Here is a 21,968-nt window from a genome sequence, read left to right as displayed (position 1 = left end):
GCCCAACTTGCAGTGCCGGTTTTTCTGGTAAGCGGACTTACACCTCCGCTGTCGGCTTTGTGATGACGGCTGCCGTTGCAAATGAGGTTTTGGATGATGATCTAAGCTCTGTGGTTCAGGTTTTTGGTGTCCCCTTTGATGAAAGGGCAGCACAGTAGCACTGTGGATAGCACAATTGCTTCACAGCTCCAGGGTCCCAGGTTCGATTCCAGCTTGGGTCACTGTCTGTGCGGAGTCTGCACATCCTCCCCGTGTGTGCGTGAGTTTCCTCCGGGTGCTCCGGTTTCCTCCCACAGTCCAAAGATGTGCCGGTTAGGTGGATTGGCCATGATACATTGCCCTTAAGTGTCCAAAATTGCCCTTAGTGTTGGGTGGGGTTACTGGGTTATGGGGATAGGGTGGAGGTGTTGACCTTGGGTAGGGTGCTCTTTCCAAGAGCCGGTGCAGACTCAATGGGCCGAATGGTCTCCTTCTGCACTGTAAATTCTATGATTCTAAAAGGGGGCAGCACGGTAGCATTGTGGATAGCACAATTGCTTCTCAGCTCCAGGGTCCCAGGTTCGATTCCGGCTTGGGTCACTGTCTGTGTGGAGTTTGCACATCCTCCTCCTGTTGGCTGGGGTTACTGGGTTAGGGTGGATGTGTGGACCTTGGAGAGCCGGTGCAGACTCGATGGGCCGAATGGCCTCCTTCTGCACTGTAATTTCTATGATTTCTATGAAAACTATGAAATATCCTTGAGAAAATGGTGGAAACACAGAAGAGAATCCTCGTATTTGATAGTGCACTTTCCCTGATGGGGGCTGCCTTCTTCGGTCCTTTGAAATCCTGCTGCATGGTGTGTCATCTATCCTGACTGACTCGGGGAGTAGAGGCTGGACATGGAGTGTTTGTGAGCCCAGTCTCTTGCAAGGAGTGGGAGGCAAGTTCCCAACTGATTCTGAGAATTGGCTGCCATGCTTTCGTAATCTCAGTTTGAAGGTTGGATCTTTCAGGTTCGATGGAACACATTGTATCCGGTCTTCGAAGCCTGGGGTCAGTTGGAGGCCCCAATCACTGGCCTTATACTATCCTGTCCTCATGTTGAGTCATCGCCCCCAGCCAGGGCCTAGTTTCCTTCCTGTCTGAATGTCAAGGCAATGGCGTGGCGCAGGTGAGGTGCTTCGTTTGATGAAACTTTGGAGAGATCCTGAGGGTTGATTGATGCTACTGTCATGGCTTTGGCTTTCCAAATGACATGAGTGGTGTTATTATCCTGCAGTTCATCAATAAGCTTGGACTTTATTTCCTTGCAATTGTGCTGTTGATTTCATGTCGTCTTTTCTCCTAACAAAGATGTGCGATTTTTGAGCATGAGAGCGAGGGTCGTCTATTATCCAGTTCTAGCAAAAAACAGACTGAGTCAGTAAAGTGATCTGTAGTTTGTGCAGAGTCTTGCCACTTTAAAAACCTGTGCTGTAATCCTTGCATTTATGAGGAGGCAGTGCATTTTAGACACCCCTTGTTGTGTTGGGCGCTCTGGATCCGTGGAACACACACAGGTCACCAACACCTGAAATAGTGCAACACTATTTTATTGAGTCATTAACAGTTTAACATACTCTCACTGTGGGTTAACACGATACTAGCTTTAACTAAAGACCTTTGCCTTGTCCTAACCAGTCGATGCACTCAGCACATGGTGAATGTTTGTGCTGCAGGCTGTGAGCTCTGTCCTATTAGGAAGCTGCAGCTTGAATGAGCGGGAACTCTGATGCCCCTGTCTTTATAGTGCGTGTGCTCTAACTGGTGATTGGCTGCGGTGTTGTGTGTGTTGATTGATCTCACTATGTGTCCATCAGTGTGTGTCTGCACCATGATATACTGGTGTATATTATGACAGCCCCCCTTTTATAAAAGAATGTACATGTGTGGCAATAAATAGTGTATGGTGAGAATGTCCCTAACTACTTGTGTGTGAAAGACATATTTACAGGACTATGTACATGAGAACTAAGCTATTTACATGGCAAGGTGCTTGGTGCAGAAAAACAGTATGCAACAAGAATAACGAGATGAACACTATATACAAACCATGTAAACGATCAAACGGAAGAACAGAACAATTCAGAAAGTCTATAAGTCCACAAAGTTCACAAATTAAGTCTCTGAGGTGGGCGACGAATTCTGGTTCACCGCCTCAAGGGTGGGTCGGGAGCAGCCGGCTGAGGAGCATGCTGGACTGCGTCAGAGTGAGGAGGATGCAGAGTGACAGGGATCTCTGCATAGTCCATGGCAGGGTCAGCAGGAGGGCGAGGCGACAGTGGAGGATCACGTAGCGAGCGTGGAACGAGACAAAGGGTGCGTCGATTGCGGCGCAGAATGGAGCCATCCGGTAGACGAACAAGGAACGAGCGGGGGGCCAACTGCCGAAGGACAACAGCGGTTGCAGACCAGTCACCATCCGGAAGATAGATGCGGACGTTGTCATCTGGAGCCAGAGCAGGGAGATCAGCTGCACGGGAGTCATGAGCCGCCTTGTGCTGTGCACGAGGTAGCAGCATCCGTCGAAGGACCGGAACATGGTTGAGGTCTGGGACATGAATGGACGGCACCGTCGTCCTCAGAGTACGACCCATGAGCAATTGGGCTGGTGACAGGCCAGTGAACAGTGGGGCGGAGCGATAGGCCAGCAAGGCGAGGTAGAAATCGGACCCAGCACAGCAGCCTTGCAGAGGAGCAGTTTGACCAAATGGCTCCCTTCTCCGCTTTGCCATTGGATTGGGGGTACAGGGGAGTGGATGTCACATGGGCAAAATTGTACCACCTGGCAAAGTTGGACCATTCCTGGCTTGCGAAGCAGGGGCCATTGTCCGACATAACCGTGAGTGGGATGCCGTGTCGAGCAAAGGTGTCCTTACAGGCACAGATGACTGCAGACGATGTGATATCGTGCAACCGTATCACCTCCGGGTAATTTGAAAAGTTGTTCATGATCAGGACATAGTCTCTACCCAGCACGTGGAACAGGTCGATGCCCACCTTGGTCCAAGGTGACGTGACCAACTCATGGGGTTGCAGGGTCTCACGTGGTTGGGCCGGCTGGAAGCGCTGACAAGTGGGGCAGTTGAGCACTGTGTTAGCTATGTCTTCATTAATGCCGGGCCAGTACACTGCCTTTCGGGCCCGTCGGTGGCACTTTTCCACGCCAAGATGGCCCTCGTGTAGCTGTTCCAGGACGAGCTGGCGCATGCTATGCGGGATGACAATGCGGTCCAGTTTCAGAAGAACCCTGTCTAGTACCGCCAGATCATCTCTGACATTATAGAACTGAGGGCATTGACCCTTGAGCCACCCGTCTGTTAGGTGGCGCATGACACGCTGTAGCAAAGGGTCAGCCGCCGTCTCGCGGCAAATTTGGACGAGGCGTTCATCCGTGGCAGGTAGATTGGAGGCCGCGAATGCCACATGGGCGTCAACCTGGAAGACGAATCCCGCTGGATCACCTGGAGTGTTGACTGCCCTGGAGAGAGCGTCAGCAATGATGAGGTCTTTGCCTGGGGTGTATACCAGCTGGAAGTCATATCACCGGAGCTTGAGAAGAATACGCTGGAGGCGAGGCGTCATGTCGTTCAAGTCTTTCTGTATTATATTGACCAGCGGGCGATGGTCGGTCTCGATGGTGAATTGAGGAAGTCCGTACACATAATCATGAAACTTAACCACACCGGTCAGAAGACCCAGGCACTCCTTTTCAATCTGCGCGTAGCGCTGCTCTGTGGGGGTCATGGTGCGTGACGCATATGCAAAGGGGGCCCATGATGAGGCCTCATCGCATTGCAGGAGCACTGCCCCAATGCCGTATTGACTGGCATCGGTCGAAATTTTGGTCTCTTTTGCTGGATCAAAGAAAGCTAAGACCGGGGCGGTGGTGAGTTTGGTTTTGAATTCTTTCCAATCGCGCTCGTGGGCAGGGAGACATTGGAAGTCTGTCGTCTTCCTGACCATGTTCCTGAGAGCCGTGGTATGAGAGGCGAGGTTAGGGATGAACTTCCCTAAAATGTTGACCATGCACAGAAATCGGAGGACCGCCTTCTTGTCCTCTGGCGTTTTCATGGCTGTGATAGCAGCCACCTTGTCCGCATCCGGCCGCACACCCAACTGGGAGATGTGGTCCCCGAGGAACTTGAGTTCTGTCTGACCAAAAGAGCATTTGGCCCTGTTGAGGCGGGGTGGTGGACCAAATGATTATGTCGCCGACATAGGCGCGAACACCTTCAATGTCTTCCATCATTTGTTCCATAATCCTATGCAACACCTCTGAAGCAGATATGGTCCCAAAAGGCATCCTGTTGTAACACTATCTGCCATAGGGGGTATTAAACGTACACAGTTTCCTGTTAGATTTGTCGAGCTGGATTTGCCAGAATCCTTTTGAGGCGTTGAGTTTGGTGAAGAGCTTGGCGCGAGCCATCTCGCATGTGATCTCTTCGCGTTTGGGAATTGGATAATGCTCCCTCATGATATTGCGATTTAGATCCTTGGGATCAATGCAAATTCTCAATTCGCCGGAAGGCTTTGTTACACATACCATGGAACTGACCAGTCGGTTGGTTCCGTGACTCTGGAAATCACTCCTTGGCCCTGGAGGTCCTGCAGCTGCTGCTTGAGGCGGTCCTTGAAGGGTGCTGGGACTCTGCGAGATGCGTGCACCACAGACGTGGCATTCTGTTTTAATAAGATCTTGTAGGTGTATGGGAGCGTGCCCATGCCTTTGAAGACGTTGTGGTGCTGGTTGATGATGGCATCGAGTTGCACCCTGAAGTCGGTGTCCTGAAAGGCAGACATGTCATCAGGAGAGAGAGAGTGAACTCTCTGAACTAGGTTCAACAGCTTGCATGCCTGCGCGCCAAGCAGGGAGGCTTTCAAGGAGCCCACGATTTCAAAAGGAAGGATGGCTTTGCGTGACCTGTGCATCACTTCAAGTTGGCACGAGCCGCTGGCATCAATGGCATTGCCATTGTAATCCAATAGCTGGCAGGCTGATGGAAGGATGGCTGGTTTGACACGAAGGCTTTGGAAGTCAGACCACGCAATGAAATTGGCAGAGAACTCTGATGCCCCTGTCTTTATAGTGCATGTGCTCTAACTGGTGATTGGCTGCGGTGTTGATTGGTCCTACTGTGTGTGTATATCAGTGTGTGTATCTGAACCATGATATACTGGTGTATATTATGATACCCTTTAGCCCATTTATCGAGAAGATGAGCCACGGCAGAGTGATGGGTGGTTGGCTGGTGTGGTGAAATGAAATGAATGAAATGAAAATCGCTTATTGTTACAAGTAGGATTCAAATGAAGTTACTGTGAAAAGCCCCAAGTCGCCACATTCCGGCACCTGTTCGGGGAGGCTGGAACGGGAATCGAACCGTGCTGCTGGCCTGCTTTCAAAGCCAGCGATTTAGCCCTGTGCTAAACCAGCCCCTATTGGTGGTGGGTGGTAGGGTTAGGTAAGTCCTCATTGGGATTGAGGGAAGCCCCCAGTTAGAGCTAAGCACATCAGATTTTTATATTGCATTTTTGTTACTTCGAATTTTGAGAATCCATGCTTACCTCCAAGAAGTGGAGATGCCAGCGTTGGACTGGGGTGAGCACAGTAAGACGTCTTACAACACCAGGTTAAAGTCCAACAGGTTTGTTTCGAATCACTAGCTTTCGGAGCACTGCTCCTTCCTCAGGTGAATCCCGAGGTGAATCCTTGCTCAAATTGTTGAAATGAGATGGGCAGCACGGTGGCGCAGTGAGTAGCATTGCTGCCTCATGACGTCGAGGTCCCTGGGTCACTGTCCGTGTGGAGTTTGCACATTCTCCCCGTGCTTGCGTGGGTTTCGCCCCCACAACCCAAAGATGTGCAAGCTAGGTGGATTGGCCACGCTAAATTGCCCCCTTAATTGGAAAAATTAATTGGGTACACTAAAATTTTTTTTTTTTAATTGTTGAAATGAGTCTGTATGCTATGCCTCTGCATTGTTGGAGCTCTTCTTCGGTTTGGGGATAGGCTTGATGGGGAGTTAGGCGCCCTCCTCTCAGTGGTCTTATATAATAGTTTCCTGAGTTCCTCCTCATTGTAGCTGGCTCTGCCATGGGGAGGCAGTGTTTTTGTCTCTGTTGAGGCAGAGCTGCCCTGTCCCCTAGCATCCTCCTTGTAATGGCATACATCTGTGTTCAATGTCCTTGGGCTAACTCAGGTGTTCTTTCCATGGGGGATTCTTCTCTTTATCTGGGTGATCCTGTTTTGGTCTATTGCACTACGGGGGGGGGTGGAGAAATCGCCCCCCCCCCATCCCAATTAATGGGTGTCTTGACGATTCTCCTTCTCTTCGGTTGTGGGGTCTCCTCGGTTGTGGCAGATTTGATTTTTCTACTGTCGGTGGGGCTGGTGCACTCTCCTGGGTATGGGTAGTGAGGAGTGTGCCTAGCTGAGTGATAGGTCTTAGCGTGTGCTGCGTGTCCTGATTCCCTTGTGTAAGATTGTGCTGCATTAGGCAAGGTCTGGTGCTGTGGCTGGTATCCTATCACTCCCTTATGCTTGGGACATCTCTTCTCAAAGACACTAACTAGGGACAATCTGAGAATTTGAGTTTTGAGGTGTTAAGTGTATCATCCCTGGATTATTGACTTAGTACACGAGGGTTGAGCCAGGTCCTGCACTGTAGTTGATATCCTGTTTCACCTCCCTCCCTAAACTTATGGTTGGTACGTTCCCTTGTCTGAACAAGCAGTTTTTCTCTTCTTCTTCATAGGGTGGTGGGCATGCGCCGGAGGAATAAAGACCTGGTTATACCCTGACCCTTCTCATCCTGAGACCCCTTGCTCCTGGTAATTTTCCCTTTTTCTTTTATCTTGGCCTGATTAGGTTGCTGAGAGGTTCTGACTATAATCCAAATCTATAGCTGCTGGTCCTTTCTGTATAAATATGTGGAATGCTGATGGTACTGTACTGTGCCTGAGGTTGGGGTCACGTTGCATCTTGTGATATATGTAAAGTATCCTCCTGAAACTCGGAGTCTCGTGGATTTACTTTGTATTTTTTTATTTTTGTGATGGAGTTAAAGAATCCTTGTTTGGCTCCTACAGGGGTACAGGCGGATCTGGTATCTGAGAGGAGGAGGTTACAGTGGGTCATTGGTGCCTCTGGAGCTGCTGGGGTTGAGGGAGATATGTACTGATGCGCACCCAACAAGTGTGAAGAACTTATCCTGAATTCTCATAGTCCCTGCGAGAAATCGTTGCTTGGGAAGGTGTGCGTCTTTTTACCATGTTTTCATGGCCTTATCTTTTTCTTCCTTGTTCTCTGGTGGTGCGTACAGAGGCAGCAAGTTGAGTTTAATAAATGTACTGAGTGAGCCATGTTGCTATTCTCCTGTCACCCTCTGTATTCCATGTATGTTGAGACATTTTTGCTGAGCTGCATCATTCATGTGGTTTTGTTGCGTTATTTGTTAAAATTAAAAACGTCAATAAAATTACTTTAAAAAATAAATTCTTCCTCAAATCCCCCTGCATCTCTTGCCCAAAACCTTAGGAGAGAAAGTTTTATGGAGGCAATGGGGTTCTTGGAGAGAAATCAGAGGCTAGCAGCTCTTTGGCTAACAGCGCCACTGGGGAGGGGGTGGTTGCTGCATGAAATACACCCACCAGAGGCACATGATCATGATCCAATCCAGAGGGAAGTGATGGCAGGAAAGGTTTTGTGGGATGGTGGGGATTGGGGGGGGGGGGGGGGGTGATGAATGGGGTTTGGCAACAAGGTCAGGGGTGGCTCTCAGTAGACCCCCTTCTCGATCAGATCCCTCAATAAGGCATTGAGTGCCATAGAATCCCTACAGCGCAAAAAGAGTCTGCACCAACCCTCTGAAAGAGCATCCCACCCAGGCCCACTCCCCCACCCACCCACCACTCTCCCAGTAGCCCCATCTTTGGATACTAAGGGGCAATTTTATCATGGCCAATCCACCGAAACTACACATCTTTGGACTGTGGGAGGAAACCAGAGCACCCGGAGGAAACCCACACAGACCACGGGGAGAAAGTGTAAATTTTACCATGGCCAGATTCTTTTTCATCCCACTGAAGTTAGCCCTCTTCCAATTTAGTTCTACTTTAGATTGTTCCTTGGTTCACCATTAGTAATCTAAATAATGAGGGGTGGCACAATGGTATAGTAGTTTGCACTTCTACCTCACACCACCAGGGACCCAGGTTCAATCCAGCCTTGGGTCATTGTCGGTGTTAAGTTTGTACATTCCCCTGTGTTGGTGTGGATTTCCTCCCATGGTCCGAAGATGTGCGGGTTAGATGGATTGGCCATGGTAAATTGGCCCTTCGCGCCCAGGGATGTTAGGGTGGGGTGGATGGGGAGTGGAAATGGTGTAAGGGTTCTTGCTGTTTTTTTCTCTTAATTCCCCTTTCTTTTATTTTTGCCGTTACGTTTCTGATCCATGGATGATTTATAGACATGTATCTTTAAGGCAGTCAGTTTCTTTAATTCAAGCAGAAGGAAACAGTGACTTGTGCCTTTAATTCAAGCAGAAGGCTGTGCTGATTTACTGGTGATGCGGACTGGCTGGTATCAGTAATGACTCGGTTTGATTGATTTGGCTGGTGGCCAATGAATTGGCCTAAAAGGCTGTGCTGTGCCTGATAACAGGTGGTGATTGGATCTGATCCTACTGGAATGTTTTCAGTGTCATGAGGTTCCAGTTTGGTTTCAGTTTTGATCCTGCCAGCCAGGAAGAAGAGATCTAACAAACTCTCTCCACAAATATCGAACAAATTCTCTCCATAAGGCCACTGTGAGGGCCTACTCTCTCTCCAGCAAGTCTGGGTGCCATTCTCTTGAGACTGCAGAGGCCTGAAGTCAGACCACAAGCTAAAAGCGAGGTTTGATGTGGAATAAAGTCTCTCTACAAAAAGAGGTCTGAAGACGAACCTCGAGCTGAAGGCCCAGTTTGATGAGAGAGTGTTTCTCCAGAAACCCTGCTGCCTGTAAGTACTATATTTTCCAACCTTCAGGGACCCTGAATGAATGTCTCTACAAAGAAAACCATTACTGGTTGAAAACCAAAGACTCGAGTCTGCAAGTTTGCTGTGAAGGAAATGTGCCAAAGATCCACTATCTGAAGCAAAGACCCTTATCTTTTGACCTCCATCATTATTATTTTTACCCCTTTCCACCCATCTGTGTTTGTCTTGTGTGTGTAGAGGGTGAGACAGTTAAACGGGGTAGTAGGTATTAGCTTGTCGTTAACCAGTTGTATTTACTGCATATTTCATGATAGTCTTTATTATAAATAAACAGTAAGTGTTTACACTTACAAACCTGGTGACTGTAATTACTGGGCAGCCAGTAGCAGAGTGGGTAGCACTGTTGCTTCCTAGCTCCAGGGTCCCAGGTTCGATTCCCAGCTTGCTTCACTGTCTGTGTGAAGTCTGCACGTTCTCCATGTGTCTGCGTGGGTTTCCTCCAGGTGCCCTGGTTTCCTCCCACAAGTCCCGAAAGACGTGCTGTTAGGCGAATTGGATATTCTGAATTCTCCCTCTGTTTACCCGAACAGGTGCCGGAATGTGGCAACTAGGGGCACTGAAGTAACTTCATTGCAGTGTTAATGAATGCCTACTTGTGACAATAAAGATTATTATTATATTATAAGGGCCACATACCTTGGGATTTTGTTAATCAGAATTATTGGTAATTCACTTATGCTGTGACTCTGAGATGAGTGGGGCTGGAATTGGCTATGCACTTGCCCAGGGTGTCTTAACAATGGGGTAGAGTGGTAATTCGAAGGGTCAATGCAGACTCAATGGTCCAAATGGCCTCCTTTTGCATTGTAGGAATTTTGTGATCCAAGTGTTTCCCCACAGACACTTGGCCCACCGAGCAATAAATCCAGTAGTTGGACTGAGAACATATTGGTTAAGGCAGTGCTCCTAAATGTGCAGAAATTCCGCCCTCTCCTTTCCCTTTAATTACCCAAATATCAGTAGGGATAACATTAGAGTAAAGCACCCCAATATAAAAATATGTTTAGAGGCAAAGGATAAATATTCTAATGTGGAAATATTCAGCTGGATAAGAGCTGAAAAGAATCTGATCCTGGTAGGCCAGAATCGAAGATTAGCAGGTAGAACAGTAAATGAGGTCTTCAAGAAGGAAATAATTCTTATACAGACAAGTCATATTCTCATGAAGGGGAATGGTAGGGCATGCAAACCTAGGGTTCCCTTGATGATTAAATTTCAAAAGATGAAAATGAAACAGGAAAAGGATAAATATCAAACTCATAATACAGTAAAGAATCAAGTTGAATATGGAAAGTACAAAGAAGAAATCAGAAAGGATACAAAAGGGGCAAAAAGAATTGTATGAAAATAGATTAGTGAGCAACATAAAAAGGAATCCAAAAGACTTCCATTAACGTGTAAACTTTAATTGGGTAGTCAAAGGAACAATAGGGCCAATTAGTTACCAAAAAAATTATCTTTTTCTGGAGTCAGAAGGTATGGCCAATCCACTGTGAACACTTTGCATTTAACTAATGAAGAGCATTCTGCCAAAGTCACAGTAAAAGTGCTGGTAGCAGGGAAATTGGTCTTCAAATATAAAGAGGGGCTTAAACCTTGGTAGTGTCAAGAAGCTTTGATAAAATTAAGATTAAAGAATTGGATAAAAGGGAATTGATAAGTGTTCAGTTGCAGAGGCGTTTGATATGTTGATTAGCCTAGTATCAGGGTGAACAGATATCTACTTAAATAAGTTAGAAAATAATTGGGCATAGAATTGCAGGAGTTAAAACAGGGTAGGAGTTCAAGCAGGGAAATAAAAATGCATGTTGCACTAACATGTTAAAAGTGTGACTTTGAAGACTAGTTCAGTTAAAACCAGATCAAATGGGATAAACAGTACATCAGTGGCATGGTTAGCGCTGTACAGCTGAATAACCGATTGAGCAACCAAGATCACAGCTATGCCCAGCTGGAAACAGTTTTCCCAAAAGCAAGCTTATATACTGAAAAGCACCTATTTTATACCCCAGAGATTCTACACTGAACTAGAAGAAGAGTTTTCCAAAATAAAGATACAGGTTGTGTGGTAATTATTTGCTTGATTTGGCTCACAGAAATTATGGGATGTTGTTTTTGAAAAAGGACGCTCTGAGTTTAGGAAAGTAGATAGATTTAGAATGGGGTTAGTTCAAGAATATTGTGTGTAGCCATTATTGTAGTTAATTGTATTTTTGTTTTGTATTGCAGCCTTTCTTGTGTTTTACAGTTTAATAAACATTCTTTTATTTGAATGATTACAAGACTATACTTTTCCTCACTGGTTTGCGTATCTTTCTTCACATTATGCAAAATTGCAAAATAAACAATTAATGACTGGTGTTCCAAGTTAGCCTTCTGGGTTTTGGGATACCCTCATATTTAACAACAGCGGGGTTCTTAACAGTAGCATGCAAAATAGAAAAATCACCAGGTTTGGATAGGGGCATCCTAGGTATTAAAAAAAATAAACTGAGAGTACCCCATTATTTTTTTCCAATTAAGGGGCAATTTAGCATGATCAATCTCTCTCATTGGTCTCTCATTCTGCAATTTCTTACAGATATCACAATATGGCTGGTTATATTGGTGCTGCAGAGCTGCACTCACAGGATTGGTCTCAGCCCAGGCGGCCAGATGCTGAAGAAGGCAGCAGCACGTACGCAGGATGGAAGTGGCACCCCATGTGCAGGGGGCTGCTGCCAACCCTGAAGATACAGCCATCCATCCAGCAATTAGTTGGCTGGTGGCCAATGCTGCTCGGTAAAAGATTTTGATTGGATCCTGTTCGAGTACAATAATTGTCAGAGATTGAAGGGTCTCATGTTCAATTCTGGGCCCTCAGTGGATTATTATTTTCTTCTTCTTCATCTCTCTGTCTCTCTCTCTCCCCAGAAAGGCTGTGAGTACTGTATTTCTGAAACTGCAGAGACCTGAATGAGTCTACAGTGAAAACCATAACAGGCTGCAAGCAAAGACCTGGATTTTTTGAAAGCTTATTTTGAAGGAAGGTCTGTTTAAAGACAACCATCTAAGACAAAGACTATTTTTACTTTTACTTTTCTTTTTATACCCCTCACATCCCCTCTGTTTGTGTCTGCCTTGTGTGTATGTGTAGAGGGTGGGGAGACGTTAGTGGGGATTTGGAATTAGATGCTGATTAACCAGTTGTATTTGCTACATAATTTCATTATAGTTCTTGTTAATAAAAAAAGTAATTCTGTTTATATTTACAAACCTGGTGACTGCAATTATTGGCAGCCAAGGGCCAAAGACTCCAGATATTTTTCTAAGAATTATTTGTTAATTCAATTGTGTTGCGATTCCGGGTCAAGGGGAGCTGAATTTGACTGCCACCTAGCCCTGGGTGTCATAGCAAAAGAGACAGTGCGGCAACTGCGCCACGGCCTCGTGGACTTGGCGCCCCACGGAGGACGACACCTGGTCCCAGTGGCCATGAAGGGGAGGGAGGGGCAGTGCGAGTGAGCTGCAGAGGCCTCAGGCTCTTCTGGCTCTGCCAGTCCTGGTGACTCCCCATTGTCTGCACAATGGTGTCGGCACCCTCAGCGATGGTCCTCAGTCACTGGGCCATGCTCTGCAGTACCTCAGCAAATTCCACCTACGTTTGGGACATGTTCCTCAGCGACTGGGACATGATGTTGAGGTCCTCAGCCATGGTAGTCACAGACTCTACCACTCAAGACACTGACATCGAGCTCCAGGTTTTACACGATGGTCGCCACCCTAAGTGTTGGCTTTGGTGCCATGCATTATCGGCATCATCTCCAGTGCCAATCTTAGTCGCCTCCATTCAGCTATCCAATCACTGGAATGTCATTGACATCCTCTCCTTAATCTCACGGCTGTATCATTTGCATCAGCTCTGGGATAACCTTGTCAGAGGCTTGGCATCTGACTGGGACTCAGCTGAGTCCTGGGATCCTGCAGACATCCAACTGCTGACTTCCTTGTATGTTACTGCTTCCACCTGATGTGCATCTGTAACTGTGTGATGCTCACCAGATTGTCGCCACCAAGGTGTGTGTCTCTGCGCTGGTGGAAGATGGGATGATAGCTATGACGCATTAATGGTGATCTACTCAGTGGAGATCCTGCGAGACAATTCACGAGACAGGTGATCTGGGTGAAGGGGCAGTGGATCCTAATCTCTGGCACAGGCCAACTTTGCTGTCGGTGACTGTTCTCTCCTCTGTCACCCCTGCAATCTCCTGGGCCCGTTCCTCATAGGGGGTGGACTCGAATCTCTGGTGTTCCGTCCTCCTTCTTGCCCCATTCCTAATTATGGTCTACCTTCTCCTGCGGGGATAAAGAGAGGACATCATGAGCTTCATCCTTGATGGGTTGGGTGGGGCCTACAGCAAATGGTATGGTATGTGTGGGCACCACCCTTACATGAAGGGATTGTGGTGGGTACCAGGGAGTTCTGAGGATGTGGGGAGGGTGTGAGGTGTCAGATTTGAGAGGAGGTGGGGGTTGGAAATTTGAGGGGAGCTGATGTCAGGAGGTGATGACTTACCCTTGCAGCCTAGTTGAGGTCATTGGTCTTCTTCCAAAATTGAACAGTATGCCCCATCTCACATCAACGGCATCGAGAAGCCTGGTCAGGTCGGCATCCCTAAAGCAAGGGCAGATCTGCGTGCTGCCATGCTGGTGTGTTGACTGAGTGAATGGTAAGGGAGCCTTTAAAAGCTGCTCCCTTTGTTACCAGCATGGCACTGAGGCACAAGTCTGGCAAATCAGACAGCAAGACGGCCAGAAATGGTGACAAGCTCGTGGGGGCTCACTTCTCACACTAAATTCCATTAAATATGGGTTGCAATCTCACCAACGCAACAGTCGAGAAACACCTCACTAATCGCTCCCAAAATCACACTTAGAAATTTTCCCGTGATGTCTACACTGCTTGCAAAGAAGTACAGTCCAGAGAGATGTTTTGTTTGGGAGTTAGAACAAAATTAGTTTAAAATATTCAGTGAACCCTGAAAGGCTACATCAGCATGGAGTTGGGTGGAGCTTAAGGTTCTCTGTTTTCAATTTATCCATGTCTTTACTGGGAGAGGGGGTTAGTTTCAATTTGGACCTCATGGGGTTTACAGCTAACAGAAAAGAAATGGGAGCCGTTAGCAAGCTATAGGCAGTTGGGTCCTGGGGAGTTGAATATGTGGTGGAAGGCCATTGGTGCTATGCCAGGCTGTTAGAGCTCATAGAAAGCCTGATAGCCATTTGATGTTGATAGTGGGGGATTCAGTGATGGCAATGTCATCAAATGTCAATGGTTAGATTTTCTCCTGGTGGAGGTAGTGATTGCCTGGGACTTGTGTGGCATGAATGTTACATGCCACTTGTCAGCCTAAGCCTGGAGCTAGCAGTCTGTGAAAGAACTGAAAATGTGCCAGTAATTAAGAGGCGGGAGTGCAGGGCAGCACGGTGGTGCAATGGGTTAGCACTGCGGCCTCATGGTGCTGAGGTTCCAGGTTCGATCCCGGTGTTTGCGTGGGTTTTGCCCCCACAACCCAAAAATGTGCAAGCTAGGTGGATTGGCCACGCTAAATTGCCCCTTAATTTGGAAAAAATGAATTGGGTACTCTAAATTTAAAAAAAAAAGAGGCGGGAGTGCAGCTTTCTGAATTCCATCAAATAGTCTCGAGAGAAGAGATTGAACCATAGGAAGGTGAGCCATCTGAGTTGGAAAAGGTTTTGAGGGAATTTAAGTGCTAAATCTTTGAAAGTGAAGAATTGAAATTCTTCCATGGGGGAGACATGGAATCTATCATTTAATGTGCAGTGTTTTTCAAGAAGGCGATACATATAGCTCCTGTGGCTAAAGGGATCAAAGGATGTGGAGGAAAGCAGGAACAGGTTATTGACATGGATAAGATCATAAGACATCGGAGTAGAATTAGGCTACTCACCAATCAATTCTGCTCCGCCATTCAATCATGGCTGATATTTTTCTCAACCCTAATCTCCTGCCTTCTTCCCATATCCCCTGTTCTCTTACTAATCAAGAATCTGTCTTAAAGGCACTCAGTGATTTGGCCTCCACGGCAAAGAGTTCCACAGATTCACCACTCTCTGACTGAAGAAATTCCTCTGTTTTAAAGGATTGTCCTTTCAGTCTGAGGCTGTGCCCTCTGGTTCCAGTTTTTCCTACCAGTGGAAACATCCTCTTCACAGCCACTCTATCTAAGCCTCAACGGTCCCTTCAGTCTAAGGCTGTGCCCTCTGGTTCTAGCTTTTCCTACTAGTGGAAACATCCTCTCCACATCCACCCTATCTAGGCCTCTCAATATCCTGCAAGTTTCAATTAGATCCCCCCTCATTCTTCTAAACTCCAATGAGTACAGACCAGAATCCTCAACAGCTCTTCATTTCAGAGATCATTCTTGTGATCGTCCTCTGGACCCTTTCCAAGGCCAGCACATCCTTCCTTGGATACGGGGCTCAAAACTGCTCACAATATACTCCAAATGTGGTCTGACCAGAGCCTTTTGGAGCCTCAAAAGTACATCCCTGGTCTTGTATTCTAGCCCTCTCGACCTGAATGCTAACATTGCATTTGCCTTCCTGGCTCCTGACTGAACCTGTACGTTAACCTTAAAGTCTTGAACTAGGACTCCCAAGTCCCTTTGTGCTTCTGATTTCCTAAGCCTTTTCCCATTTAGAAAAGTCTATGCCCTCCATCCTTCCTCCCAAAGTGCATAACCTCATACTTTTCCACATTGTATGCCATCTGCCACTTCTTTCCCCACTTTCCTAGCCTGTCCAAGTCTTTCTGCACCCCACCCCGCTGTGCAGTGTCTTCAATACTACCTGTCCCTCTGCATATCAGCCATTATCATATTGAATGGCAGAGCAGGCTTGAAGGGCCGAATGCACCTATTTTCTATGTTGTGTGTTTGACTACAGTTTGCTTGTTAATTCATAATTACCACCCCATGTTAATTTTGAAAGTTAGACTACAAGATAGATACTGTAAATTGTTTTACTTTTCTTACTTTGTATAGCAACATTTATTTTGTTTAAAACCACGGAATTGTGGGTAGCTGGGATTTTAAACTTTGCCTACTTTAAACAAAAAGTTACTGGTCTTTACCAGATCATGGGCTGGATTCTCCATTATTGAGACTATGTCCCCACGCCAAAAGTTGAGTTTTACACCTGAAATTCCTGCAAAAAAGTGAAACAAATTCATAGCCCTGCAGGGGGCTAGCAGAGATCTGGAATGAATCTCAGCTTTTGCTGCAGATACGGGCCCCTCACTTCTGTGTAAGAGGCTGCGCATGCGCACAGCGGCAGCCTCCAGCGTTGGTGCCGTGCTCCATGGCAGACTCGGAGCCAGATCGAAGAAATAGAACTCCCCGACCAGCCACGCGCCCGACCCTCAAACCCCGCACATTAAATCCCCGGCCGCCTAGAAGGCCCCCCCGGTCTCCGATCCACCTGCCCCCGAACAGGGCGGCCACAGATGAGCATCCCAACCAGCAATAGCAGGTTAGTTCCACGCTGTCGGGACCTCGGCTGGTCGGGGGCGGAGGATTGCTGTGCGGGCCTCTGGCAATGGACCCCCGGAGTACTCCCCGGTGACACCCATTTTCGGTGCCCGGAGAATCGCCGAACCGGCACTGATTACAGCATCATACTGGATTCTCTGCCCCAACACCGGGCGCGATTTTGGCATCGGGTGCGGAGAATCCAGCCCCATAACTTTGTCAATTTAAAATGTGTTTATTGACAAATTAATTGATGGAATTATAAAGAGCCACGTATCCAAGATAGCCAATGTGTATGCAGTATAGATATGCATTGATAGATTAAGTGAATGGGAAAAACTATGGCAAATGGCTTTCAGGAGCTGCAGCTGTGAGGTCAGCCACTTTGGACCTAAAAACGATATCTTTTTAGAATTAAGCAGACTATGCTTGGGAACCGGGGTGATGGCACTTTGCAATGGTTGTGAGCATGTTTGAAGTGGAGGTAGGGATTGAGGAATGTTCATCTTTTTTGGGGGGAGGTTTGTTGTTGGGATTGTAAGGGATGGAAAGTTTGAGGGAATGGATGTTCGCGTAGAACCCCCCCCCCTCCCCTCCCTCCTGTTTTCTGGGACTGTGGGTTCAACATTCGTTTGTTTGCTTTTGGAGAAGGCTGCCTGGAGTTCAGAAGTCTTTGTTTGGGTGGGGGAGGGTAAGGTCAGCCTTTCTCCTTGAGCTGAGGAGTGGAGAGGTGGGTGAGGGGAGGTTTGCCATCTTTATTGGAGTTTTAATGAGGATATAGCTAGGAGACCCGGCAGATATAGTGGCCAGAATTCTCCATTCCAGCGGCTAATTGCTAGCGCCAACTGAGAATCCACGGGTGGTTCACGACGGGAAAATAGGCGTGAACGCCTCACCGATTCCAGTACCGGTGAGGGACTAGTGCTGGCCGTGGATCATGCGGAAAACAGCCAGAGAATCACCGGGTCCCGGGCCACGCAGGGCTGACGTCCTCCACCGATCGCACTGGAAAACATGGCGCCGGCCGTGCTGGAACCTTAACCCACCCATCCCAACCCCACAGCCCACCTGGCCTGCCCCCATCAGCCCTGCCCCCACCAGCCCCCCCATCCCTAGCAGAAGTCCCCCAGCAACAAGATGGCAGGTAGAGCATAATGTAGGGAAGTGTGATGTTATTGGGCTGGATTCTCTGCCCCACCGTGCCACATTTCTTTTCATCCCGCCGGCAGGATGCTCCGTTACACCAGCTAGTCAATGGGATTTCCCACTGGGGCAGTCCCACACCGTTGGGAAACCCCTGGGCTGCCGGCAAAATGGAGCATCCCGCCAGCGGAGAATCCAGTCCATTAACTTTAGTCATGAGAATAGAAAAGCGGAATATTTCTTAAAGGGTTTGAAACCGTGTTGAAGTTCAAAAAGGCTTTTGTATGCTCATACAAGGAACATAAAAAAGTTAGCATGCAGATGCAGCAAGCAATTAGGAAGGCAAGTTACATGTTGGTCTTTATTGTCAGTGGTTTGGAGTACAAGAATACAGAAGTTGTACTGGCTATAGTTGTACAGAGTTTTGATGAAACCACACCTGGAATACTGTGCACAGCTTTGGTCTCCATGTTTAGGAAAGGATATACTTGCATTGGAGGCTGCACAGTGAAGGTTCACTAAATTGGTTCCTGGAATGAGCAGGTTGTCCTGAGAGGAAGAATAAATTGAGCTAATACACTCTAGAGTTCAGAAGAATGAGAAGCAATCTCATTGAAACGTACAAAATTCTGAATGGGTTTGATACGGTGAACGCTGAGAGATTGTTTCCCCGGGTCAGGGAATCTAAAACTCAGAGACAGAGTCTTAGGATAAGAAGCCGATCATTTAGGACTGAAATGAGGAGACATTTCTTCATTCAAAGGGTTGTGAATCTTTGGAAATCTCTGCCCCTGAGGGTTGTGGATGCTGCATCGTTGAATATATTTAAAACTGGGACAGACAGATTTTGGTGTCTCAGGGAATTAAGAGAAAAGGGGAGTGGGCAAAAAAAGATCAGCCATGACCATAATGAATGGCGGGACATTCTCAATGAGCCATATAGTCTACTCCAGCTTCTATTTCTTGTAATCAAACTTTCCTGATAAGGGGAAACTAGGGAGTAGACAAGGCAGACACTATTTTTGATGGTTGGGGAACTAGGAGTAGAGGATATGGGCTAAAAATTAGAGCCTGACCTTTCAGCATGAAATTAGGAAACACTTCTACATGCAAAGAGTTGCAGAAGTTTGGAACTCTCTTCTACAAATTACAGTTAATGCTGGGTCAATTGTTAACTTTAAATCTGAGATTGATGGATTTCTATTAACCAAAGATACAGAGGGATATGGTAGCAAAGGCTGGTACAGTATATGGAGTAAGGGAACAGATCAGCCATGATCTCGTTGAATGCTGGCGTATTCCTCTTCCTATGTTCCTAACTATATTTCCCAGAACAGATGATTAAAGTAGTTGTTACATAAACAACATTTCATTTATTCCTGTCACGGAAGCTTTCTGGGGCTTGGCAAAGTATCTGATAGATAACATTTTCTGCTGGAGACAAACAATGCAACAGTTGTATTAATTAACAAAGTAGGGAAAAATGGATTCACTGTCTCTTGCTGATATTGGACGTTATTCGATATGAATTAACCCCTTCTATTAGAGATGGGGAGAAAATGGCTGTTTGACTGACAGTCCATAATTATCCAATTTGGTAATGAAGAGAAATGAATGGAGTGGGAAGGCCACGAGGATGGAGTTGTAGGGTGACCAATGTGAGAGTTGGAGGCAGAAGCCTATTTATGGATCCAGCAACTCATAGGTACACAGAAAGGTTACAGCACAGGATGCCATTTGGCCCATATAGTCCATGCCAGCCCGAGAAACCCCAGGTGCCCGTTCTAATCCCACCTTCCTGCACCCGGCCCATAGCCCTGTAGTTTACAGTACGTAAGATGCAGATCTGGGTACATTTAAAAAAAAAAAGAGTTTAGGGTCTTTGTCTCCACCACCAACTCAAGCAGCGAATTCCAGACACCCGCTACGAATAAGGTTCTTCCTCATGTCATCTCTACACCTTCTGTCATTTATCTTGAATCTATGTCCCCTGGTCCCAGAATTCTCTACCAAGGGAAACAATTTTATCCTGTTCACTATCTCTTCCCCTCATAATTTTGTACATCTCAATCAAGTCACCCCTCAGCCTTCTTTGTTCCAAGGAAAATAATCCCAACCAGTCCAATCTCTCCTCACAGCTACACTTTTTTTAGCCCTGGCAACATTCTTGTAAACCTCCTCTGCACTCTCTACAGAGCATTATATCGTTCTTGTGATGTGGTGACCAGAATTACACACATTTCCAGTTGTGGCCTCACCAGTGTTTTATACAAGTCCTTACTTTTATATTCTACACCTCTGCTAATGCATTCCAAGCTTCCTTTACAAGCTTGTTGACTTGAATTGCTACCTTTCGAGACCTATGTACTTGTATGTCAAGATCACTCACTTCATCTACCCCTCTTAATATATTCCCATTTACTGTGCACTCCCAAAAACTGTTTGACCTTCCTAAATGCATGACCTCACATTCTCGGTGTTAAAGTCCATTTGCAACTTTATCGCCCACTCCACCAACCCATCTGTATTGTTTTGGAGGTTATTGCTATCCTCTACACCAGGCATTTTCAAAGGGGGGTCGAGACCCACGGGTGGGTAGCGGTGCAATCATCGTGGTGTTCCCGATCGCGGGAATTCGTGCACAACAACCGCAGCACCGATTTTTAACAATGCCGGCTGCGAGCGGTTTTTAAAATGACAGCGGCGACCAGTTAAAAAACAATGTGGGAGCAGTGCGCATGCGCGCCCATTCATTAGTGCGCATGCACGGAGCCCAGCGAGAAGCACCAGCAGGACAAAGTAGTGGTGGTGTGAGCTCCAGGCCCTCTGATGAACAGCCCATTAAGAAGCTGAAATCAGGCACAAAGCAATAAAAAGACGATTTTTTAAAGATATGGATTAATTAATTGTGATTATGCAAATCAGGATGCAAGGCCCATGTGTGTTATATGCAGGGGCTTGCTGGCGAATGAAAGTTTAAAACTTTACCAACCCACACGACTGCCGCAGAGATTTTTGAAGCATTGAATATTTGTGTGGTTGAAAAGTGCTGGCTCGACTAGATTCGTGGCGGAGGAATCACAAGCGATGGAGCAGCCAACATGACTGGGAAAAACAGCGGAGTTATAGTTAGGATTAAGGCGAGCTGCTCAGGACATTGTTTGGAATCATTATTTTATTCACTGTGAGGCGCTGGCATCGAAAGGAATTCCATCCAATCTTGAAGTGGTGTTGAAAGGAATTGTGAAAGTTGTGAATTTCATTAAACGCAGCGCACTCAATACCAGGCTTTTTGAGACTGTGTTCCGATATGGGGGCTGAGCGCACACATTTGTTGTTCCACACAGCTGTCAAGGGGTAGGTGTTAGGAATGAGTTAAGAGACGTTCCAATTAGATGTCTCACTGATGTTAAGTATCCAATAATTGACATTGATATGTAAAGGGTTGCAGGTGGCACTTGTTTGAGTGTGGTGTGGTGATAGAGTTTTGTATAGAGTGTGTGCAAGGAAAATTAAAAATGTTTGGGAAAAGAACAGAACTCTCGACGCTTTACTCAACAGCAGCCACAAGCTAACAGCAAGGTGTTACTCAGAGTTTACGAACTGAGATACAAAATCCACACTTTCCTCCTCAAGAAATTGTCCTCTGGCTGATTAGTTTGCTGATGAAACTTGTATGCTAACTATGTCTTACCTTGTAGACATCTTTTCAATTCTAAATGAACAACCTCAAATTGCAAGGGAAGGATGATGATTGCTTTCAGCACTGAAGAAATCGAAGCTTTCCAAAAGTCATTGTGAGTTTGGCAATTGCGAGTGCAAATCCAAAATTACTATATGTTCCCCACACTGCTACAACACATCGAAAAAAACAGCAATGGTAAGGAAGCTGTAAATGGACTTGCAAGCCTTATTCAGTTGCATCTGGTTGCCCAACAATTTTGGTCGCTACTTCCCAGAGGAGAAATTTCAGATTTTGAGAGGAGAGGAGGGTGAAAAATCCCTGAGTTTGATGCCCCCAGAATCAGTTGTTAACTTGCAGCTGACTCCAAATGAAGAAACTGAACTTCTGTGTCTCAGCTGTGATAGCACATTAAAAACCCTGCACACATCAATGAGACTGTCAGCATTCTGGAGTAGCGTCTCCAAGGAGTATCCGGAGCCGAGTAAAGCAAGCATTTTGTTGCTTTTGCCCTTCACAACGACCTACATGTGCGAGGTTGGATT

The sequence above is a fragment of the Scyliorhinus torazame genome, chromosome 6 (assembly GCF_047496885.1).
Source record: "Scyliorhinus torazame isolate Kashiwa2021f chromosome 6, sScyTor2.1, whole genome shotgun sequence".
Taxonomy (NCBI): domain Eukaryota; kingdom Metazoa; phylum Chordata; class Chondrichthyes; order Carcharhiniformes; family Scyliorhinidae; genus Scyliorhinus; species Scyliorhinus torazame.
Note: the sequence above shows the minus strand (reverse complement) of the source record.